The following is an 8,722-nucleotide window of genomic DNA, read 5'->3' as shown; positions in this document are numbered from 1 at the left end:
AGCCCATCTACCAGCCACGAGCAGCCTGGCAGCTGTGTGGCACAGGATCTGGGGAAGAGGGAAGGACTCCAGGAGCAGGCAGCTGCTGTCAGAATGGGGGGGGGGTGCCCAGGAGTCCAACTGAAGTCTCCCTCTTTTTTTCAGACCTTGGCCTTCTAGGTGATGGATGGCTCGCCTCCTCCCTGATCATTTCAAGAAGGATCCCTAAGCAGAGATGCCTGCCATTGTTCCTGTAGCAGCCCGGGGAGCAGCTGAGTGAAGAGCCTACCTAGAAGAGGGAAGGCCTTTCTGGCAGAGGCCTAGAGGGATGGGGTGGCTCAGGTCTTTTGCCTCCGCCATAGACAACATGACAGTGTGCCTCGGGCACTGATATCTCCTAGAAACACTGTGAGGGAGAGTATCCTCCCACCTCATGAACTCAATGGCGCTCAAGGAAGGGCCTGGGATTTGCGCTGTTACACACAGGAGAGCGGGGAGCTCAGCCTGCCCTGGGCCTGCATTCCCCCATCCCCTCTGCAGTCTTCCTCGTGACCTGACAGGGCATTGGGTAGGAGAGAAGTGTGTTCCTGGGGAGGGCAGAGCCCTGGAGACCAGAAGAGGACCAGAGCACCTAGGACTCTGAATATGAGGCCAGGGGGATCCAACTGAAACTTAGCAGATGGAGAACAGAAAGATGGCATGTCAGAAGGCTAAGGACAATGTAGACAACTGGGTAAAGGCCAGCATCTGGGTTGGGATGTCAGGAACTTGGGGGAAATAGGATAAATGCCTGGGGAAAAAGGCAGGATTCTCAGGAATTCAGGATCAGAGACTGAAGTAAAGAAGAAATCTAGGTATCAGGGCTGTGTAGGGAGACTGGAGGGAGGGAGGAGTCTGAGGAGGAAGGCAAGACTGACCAGGAAGACAGGAGGCTCAGGATGTGTCTAGGAGGACAGGAAATCAGGAGTTTGAGAGGATGGGCAGTACGCTAGGACAAGCGGCTAGCCAGGCTGAGTTTATACTTCAGGAGTAGAGGCAAGTGTCTGAGGTTTGGGGGTGCTATGTGTGGAAACATGGGGGCAATTTAGAGACTGCACCAGGACACACTGCTGCTGAGGAGGGCACGATACACACCAAGAGCAAAAAGACTTTGGAGTAAGGCGTAAGCAGGAGGTTCATGGAGACATGAGAAGGCTGGGAGGGCCTAGAGGGGCAGGGACAAGGACAGGGACAAGGACAGGGACCAGGAGAACAGGAGGCTATGGGGAGAGTAGGAGGCTGAGGGAGGAACAGAGTGCTGAAGAGGAAGATCACATGCTTGGCAGGATAGCAGGGCAGGGGTGCAGCAAAGAGGAGGATCAAAAGGATTGGAGCAAATAGCGGGAGAGTTCAAGTATTGTCCAAGGGGGTTAGGAGTCGGAGGGAAGGCAACATGTATGTGCCCACGAGGGTGGGCCATGTGCTGGGTTGTGCAGGAAGGATGAAGATGAGGGATGAAGGAGAGGGGTGAAGACAAGGATGCCTATTTGCAGAAAGAGTCAAGACCTGGGGTGTCCAGAGAGCATGGGATGAGTCCAGCTTGCTTTCTGCAGGAGGGGAAGTGGACCATACACATTGCAAGATGGCTGGAAGGGTCAGAAGCTAGACAGGAGGACAGGGAGATGTGCAGGTGATCAGGAGACAATGTGGCAGGGATGCAGGGTGAGGATGTGGGTTGCACAGTGAAGGGTGTGATAGGAGGCTGGGCTTTGCCTGGCAGCTGAGGGGATCAGGGTGAACAGTGAAAAGGAAGGCATGCACCAGACAGGGCAGAAGGCTCATAGAAAGGTGGGATACAGCTGTCCAAGAGTGGGCTGGGAAACAGTGCCACAATTTCAGAAAGACTAGCAGGGGTGGACATCTGTCTAAGCACAACTGCCTGCTCTTCCACAGGCCAGAAGTTTGATGCCAAACTCCCACGTGGTGTGCACAATATCGGTAACTCCATTCCCAGGGCAAGTCAAGCACTCTTCTGTCCTGGGACCAGGGATGCAGCTGCTGCTTAGAACACACAACAGGCATTCACAGAAAATCCGTAATGGTTCTTGAAACTTTTGCTACTAGGGAAGAGTTTAGCCTACACTTGTGGTAAGTGGAGAACTGAGTACTGGAAGGAGGTTCTGGTAAGGGTGGATTCTAAATAGGGTTCAGAGGATCTGGGGAAGGCAGGAGTTGGAGTGGAGGCAAGGGAGTAAGGGGCAGGTTAGAGTATTATGGCAGAGCAAAAGGCTTAGATTAGACAAGAGGGAAGGTGCCTATAGAGTAGGCTTTCAAGGTCAGAGCATAAAGTGGAGTCTAGGTGGTTGGGTAAAGAAATCTTATGTTGGGGTCAAGTTGTCTATTAGTAAATCAAGAAGCAGTGGAGGAAGTCAGGATTGGTGGTGCATTTCTTTAATCCCAGCACCAGGGAGACTGAGGCAGGCGGATCTCTGAGTTACAGGCAGCGTGGTGTACTGATGAAGTTTCAGAGCAGTCAGGGAAATTGAGGTAAGGTAGAAGCAGGAGGAAGAGATAAGGAGGAAAGATGATGAATGTTGGAAGAAGGGAAATGATGGAATGAATGAAAGAGGGAAGAGGTTCAATGAGGAAAGAGGGGCGGACAATAAGAAGGTAATGTGGATGAGGAGGCTAGAGGAAGGAAGAAGGGGAGAGGGGAGGTAGAAAGCAGGGGGAACAGGACAGAGGTTGAAAGAGGAGATGGGGAAGAGTGGGCAAGTGGGCAGAAGAGGGGGAGTGGAGGAGCATGGGGGAAGGAAAAGGGGGGAGGAGAGATGGGGGAAATGTTGGCAGAGGGAAGAGGAGGGAAGAAGACTTGGGAAGGAGGGCATGAGGGAAGCGGAGGGAGGGAAGAATCCAGGCAGGGGACAGGGAGGAGTAAAAAGAAGAGTGGAAAGAGAAAGGAAGGAAAAGCGGGGAATGGTGAAGCAGAAAGAAGAGGGAAGAACGGAGAACACTGGAGAAATGCGGAAGGAAAGAGAAGGCAGTGAGGGGACAAAGAGGAGGAAGGAAATAGAAGAGATGGGAATAGGAAAAGGAAGGAAGACGGATGATGAGGGAAGAGGGCAGAGCAGGGAGGGGGAAAGACGAGTGCGGAAGGGAATGAGGGAGAATTGAAGGGAAGAAGACGGATAGGAGGAGTGCTGAAATAAAGAGAAGAGGAAGAGGAGAAAGGAGGCAAGAGGGAGGAAGAGGGAAGTGGAAATTGCAGGGATATGGAAAGGTGAAGCACGAGGGAAGAAAATGAAAGAGGGAAGGGACAGGAGGGGAGAAGAGGAGCTCAGAGGAACATGAAAGGAAGAGGAGAACTGAGGGGAAAGGAGGGGAGAAGAGGAGCTCAGAGGAACATGAAGGGAAGAGGAGAGGTGAGGGGAAAGGAGGGGAGAAGAGGAGCTCAGAGGAACATGAAGGGAAGAGGAGAGGTGAGGGGAAAGGAGGGGAGAAGAGGAGCTCAGAGGAACATGAAGGGAAGAGGAGAGGTGAGGGGAAAGGAGGGGAGAAGAGGAGCTCAGAGGAACATGAAGGGAAGAGGAGAGGTGAGGGGAAAGGAGGGGAGAAGAGGAGCTCAGAGGAACATGAAGGGAAGAGGAGAGGTGAGGGGAAAGGAGGGGAGAAGAGGAGCTCAGAGGAACATGAAGGGAAGAGGAGAGGAGAGGGGAGGGGAAAGGAGGGGAGAAGAGGAGCTCAGAGGAACATGAAGGGAAGAGGAGAGGAGAGGGGAGGGGAAAGGAGGGGAGAAGAGGAGCTCAGAGGAACATGAAGGGAAGAGGAGAGGGGAGGGGAAAGGAGGGGAGAAGAGGAGCTCAGAGGAACATGAAGGGAAGAGGAGAGGGGAGGGGAAAGGAGGGGAGAAGAGGAGCTCAGAGGAACATGAAGGGAAGAGGAGAGGTGAGGGGAAAGGAGGGGAGAAGAGGAGCTCAGAGGAACATGAAGGGAAGAGGAGAGGTGAGGGGAAAGGAGGGGAGAAGAGGAGCTCAGAGGAACATGAAGGGAAGAGGAGAGGTGAGGGGAAAGGAGGGGAGAAGAGGAGCTCAGAGGAACATGAAGGGAAGAGGAGAGGGGAGGGGAAAGGAGGGGAGAAGAGGAGCTCAGAGGAACATGAAGGGAAGAGGAGAGGGGAGGGGAAAGGAGGGGAGAAGAGGAGCTCAGAGGAACATGAAGGGAAGAGGAGAGGTGAGGGGAAAGGAGGGGAGAAGAGGAGCTCAGAGGAACATGAAGGGAAGAGGAGAGGTGAGGGGAAAGGAGGGGAGAAGAGGAGCTCAGAGGAACATGAAGGGAAGAGGAGAGGTGAGGGGAAAGGAGGGGAGAGGGGAGGAAGTGGAGGGAAATAGGCAAGAAAGGGAAGAGGGAAGGGGAAGAGGAAGGAAAGGAGAGGACAGACAAGTGACAAGTGAAGGGAAGAGAACTAAGGAGGGTAACATATGAGGAGGGAAGAGGACAGGGTGGGGAGAGAAGAGAGAAGGAAAGAGTAGATGAGAGGGACACACACGGAAGAGAAAGAGCAAGGAGAAGGAAAGAGGAAGGAGCATGTTGAGGAGGGGAGAGGACTGAGGATGCAGGAAGAAAGGCGCAAGAGGAGGCAGAAGAGAAGACTGTTGAGGAAGGAAGTAGGAACTGGAGAGTAGCGTGAAGGGAAAGCAGGAGGTGAGAGAATGGAGGAGGGATGGTGAGCACGGAGGGCAGAGGAAGGAAGTGGAAATGGAGAAACGCGGAAAGGAGCCAGAGAAGTGAAGTGGAAGGTGAGGAGGGAAGAGAGAAAGTGTGAAGATGATGGGAAAACAGGGAATAGGACAAGGACACAAGAGGAGGAAAGACAAGGGTACAGGAAGAAGACGGAAGGGGAGTGAGCAGGAAAGAACAGGGAAAATTAAAGTAAAAGGAGAAGGAAGCTATAGGGGGGAGAGAATAGATGCGATGATGAAAGACTATGGAAGAGGATGAAAGAGGACTGAGGAGATTAGACATAAGTGGGAGATTGAGGGTTGAGGAGGGAAAGAGAACAGGAAGGAGGAAGAGGAGGGGAAAGAAAAGAGAAAGGAAGAGGATAGAAGAGATAGGGTGAGGAAGGAGGGAAGAGTGAAGCAGAGGAAAGAGAAAGGGGAAGAGGCGATAAGAGGAAGGAATAGGAGACAAGAGGAAAGAGATGGTTAGAGGGACAAAGAGGGACAAAGAGGGAAGGAGGAAGGAAGGAAGGAAGGCAGGCTAGGAAGGGGGAAGTGTGACAGTGAGCAAAGAAGGAAGACGCAAGAGGTAGAAAGAGGAAAGAAATTGATGTAGAGGGAAGAGAAAGAGAAAGTAAAAGTGTGGACAAGGAAAGGGGAGAGATGAGTACAGAGGAGGGAAGAGGGAAGGAGAGGCAAAGGGGAATAGAGGAAGGAGGGAAGAGAAGATATAGAGGAAAATTGATAAGAAAAATTCGTGGAGGAAAAAGCATTGAAGACATAATAGGAGAAAAGGGAGAGAGGAAGAGGGTAGGGAAGAATAAAGAATGAACAGCAGGGATGTAAAAAGTGGATAGAGAAGGGAAGACGCGAAAAGAAGAACAATGAAAAAGAACAGGGGATGAGGGAGAAGAGACTAGAGAGAAGGGGTTGGGGAAAAGGAGGGATGAGGAGGGGAAAGAAAGAAGAGGTGGGGGAAAAAGAGGGGGGAGTAGAGAAGAAGATTGGGGAGAAGGAAGGAAAATGGAAACGAAAGAAGGGGAAGAGGAGGAAAGAAGGAAGAAAATGGAATTGGAGTTAAGTTGACAGATATGGAAGGGGGTTAAGAGGTATGAGAAAGGAAGAGTGGGGCATAGGGAAGAGGAAGGGGAAGGGGAAGGGGAAGGGGAAGACCACAAAGGATGGAATGGGAGGGAAGAGAAAAGATGGAATAAGAAGGAAGAGGGAAGAGGAGGGAAGGAAGAAAAAGAGAGACGAACAAGGAGGGAAAGGAAGGCAAAAGGGGAAAAAGGATGAAGGAAAAGGAGGGAGGAAATAACAGAGAAGGTGAGAGAAGGGGGAAGTTACAAGAAGAGAAGGGGGAAGAGGGAGAGATGAAATGGAAAACTAAAGAGAAGGGAAGAAGAAGGAAACAGAGGGTAGAGGGAAGAGAAGTAGAGAGGTAAGGGGAAGGAGGGCGGAGGAGAAAGGAAAGAAGAGAAGGTATGATTGAAGAGGAGCTATGAGAGTAGAACATGCAAGGAGGAAATAGAGGGAAGTAGAAGGTGGATGGAAGAGGATGCAAATGAGAAAACGAAGGAAGATGGAAGTGGTGGAAGGAAGGAACAGGGTTGAGGTAGGAAGAGGAGGATGGAGAGAACAGGAAGGAACAGGAATGAGAAGGGAAGAGGAGGAGAGAAGGAAGGGGAAGTATGAGGGAAGAGGAGAGTGAAAGAAATAAGAGGGAAGATGAAAAGTGATAAGGAAAGAGGGCAGAGGAAGGAGAGAAACGGACGTAAGAGCTATGAGAAGGTACAAGGAGAGAAGCATAGAGAGGAGGGAAGTGGAGAAAAGAGAGAAGAGGACGTAAGAAATTAGACGAAAAGGGAGGGGAGGGAAGAGGGCAGGAACTGGAAGAAGTGGAGGAAGTTGGGAAGATAAGGTGTAGGGAAGTGGAGGGAGAGGGGGAAACAGAGAAATAGCAGTGAGGAGGGAAGGTGAAAGTGGAGGAAGGAGGAAAGAAGGAAGGGAAAGAAAGCATGGGAGGGAGACGGGAACTGAGGGAAGAGGGGGAAAGGGAAGAGGGAATGGGGGAAGAGGGAAGATGACAGAAGACGGAAGAGAAGAGAGTACAGAAGGGAAGAGGAGGGAAGAGGGACAGGGGAATATGAGGGAGCAGGTAGTCCAAGGGAGGAGAGAGGCTGGAAGAGGAAGCAGGGAAAATGGCAGGAGGAAAGAGCAGGGAGGAGGGAGCAGGGGGGAGCAGGAAGGAAGAAAGATGGTTGAAAAGTAAAAACCGAAGTGGTTGGAGGGAAGCGGTGAGAGGAAGGAAGAGAAGAGAGAAGGGAAGAGGACATGTAGGGAAATGGAGGGAGTGGTGACAAGGAGGGAAGAGGAAGGAGGAAGGAATAGGAGGGAGAAGGGAAGAAGATTGGGTAGGGTGAAGGGAAGAGGAAGGAGGAGAGAAGAGAAAGGAGGTAAGAGAAGGCCAGGAAATGGGTGTTAGGAGGACAGGGGAGAGAGAAGAAGGGAGGAGGACAAAGGAAGGAATAGGAGAAAAGAAGAAAGAGATGGTAAGAGAGATGGTGAAAGGGAAGAGGAATGAGTAGAAGAGGAAGGAAGCGGTAAGAGGAAGGAAGTTGGACTGTGCTGGACGCTGGAAGTGGAAGGAAGGAGAGAAGAGGAGGAGGAATGTTGAAGTGGAGGGGAAACAAAAGAATAGGTAAGAGGTCATTTTCTCTACAAGGGAAGATTATGGAAGAGGAGAGGTAAAAAAAAAAGAGGGAGATGGGGAAGAAAATAGGGAAGTCAGCAAAGGGAGAAGAGAAGAGGGAAGGAGACAGAAAGGGATTGACAAGGAGGGGGTAGGTAAAAGTAGTGAAGGGGGAAGGCCAGGGGAGAGGGAAGAGGATGGAAGAGTGAAGAGGAGAGAAGAGTGAGTAACTGGAAAGAGGAGAAGAGGGAAGGAAAATAGGGAGGAGGAAATAAGAAGGAAAATAAAGAAAAGGATTCAAGAGATAAGATCAGATAAGAGGGAAAAGAGTGAAGAGGGATGAGGAAGAAGAGAGAAATAGTCAGAGGAAAGAGGAAAGAGGAAACAGGAGGGAATTGGGGAAGAGGGAAGTGGGGAGAGTATGGAAGAGGACACAGAAAGGAAGAGGATACATGAGGGAAACGAGAGAAGAAAGATGATGAATGCAGTGGAAGGAAATCAGAAGCTAGAAAAAGGCTGACAAGTAGAGAGACAAGAGTAGAGAGGGGGTCAGAGGAAGGAGGGAATAAGGAAAGGAGGTGGAGGGTGGAAGAGGTCAGATGAGTGAAAGATGAGGAGGGTGAGAGGAAGGAGGGAAGAAGGAAAGGACATGGAGGGTGGAAGACGTAAGATGAGTGAAAGATGAGTGGTTAGGAAGGAAGAGGAGAGAAGAGTTAAGAGAAGGAAAGAGCGAAGAAAGAGTAGAGAAGACGATGGAAGAGGGGAGAGGAGGGAAGAGGAAGGAAGAGGAACCAGGATGGGGGAGGAGGCAATGGGGAAGAGAAATGAAGGAAGAGGAGGGTAGAGGAAAGAAAGGTTATGAAAAAGGGAACATGAAAGAGGAGGGAGGGGACAATTGACAAGAGAGTGGAAAAGGAGGAGGAGGAGCTAAAAGACAGAAGGGATGAGGGAAAAGCAGGGAATATGGAAGAGGAGGGCTAGGGAAGAAAAGGGAAGTCTGAAAGGAGGAGGGAAGAGAAGGGAAGGGGGAAAGGAGGGATGTAGAAAGTGGAGGGAGGAGACAATGGGAGTGATGAAGGAAGAGAATTGAGGAAAGAAAAGGAGGGGGAGGGAACACGTGGTAGGAGGAATATGGAGAGAGGAAGGAACAGAGGGAAGAGAGAGAGGACAAAAGAAAGAAAAGGAAGGGAAAGTAAAGGAGGAAAAAGAGGCATGAGGAGGGAAAAGTAATGAAGAAGGAAGAGGGGAGAAGACTGTGGAGAGAAAAGGGGCGTAGAGGTATGAGGGAAAATCAAGGAGTAAGAGTGGGTAAGTCTGAAGAGGGGTAGAGAAAAGGGGTGAAGAGAGATGGGGA

The sequence above is a fragment of the Cricetulus griseus genome, chromosome X (genome assembly GCF_003668045.3).
Source record: "Cricetulus griseus strain 17A/GY chromosome X, alternate assembly CriGri-PICRH-1.0, whole genome shotgun sequence".
NCBI lineage: Eukaryota > Metazoa > Chordata > Mammalia > Rodentia > Cricetidae > Cricetulus > Cricetulus griseus.
Note: the sequence above shows the minus strand (reverse complement) of the source record.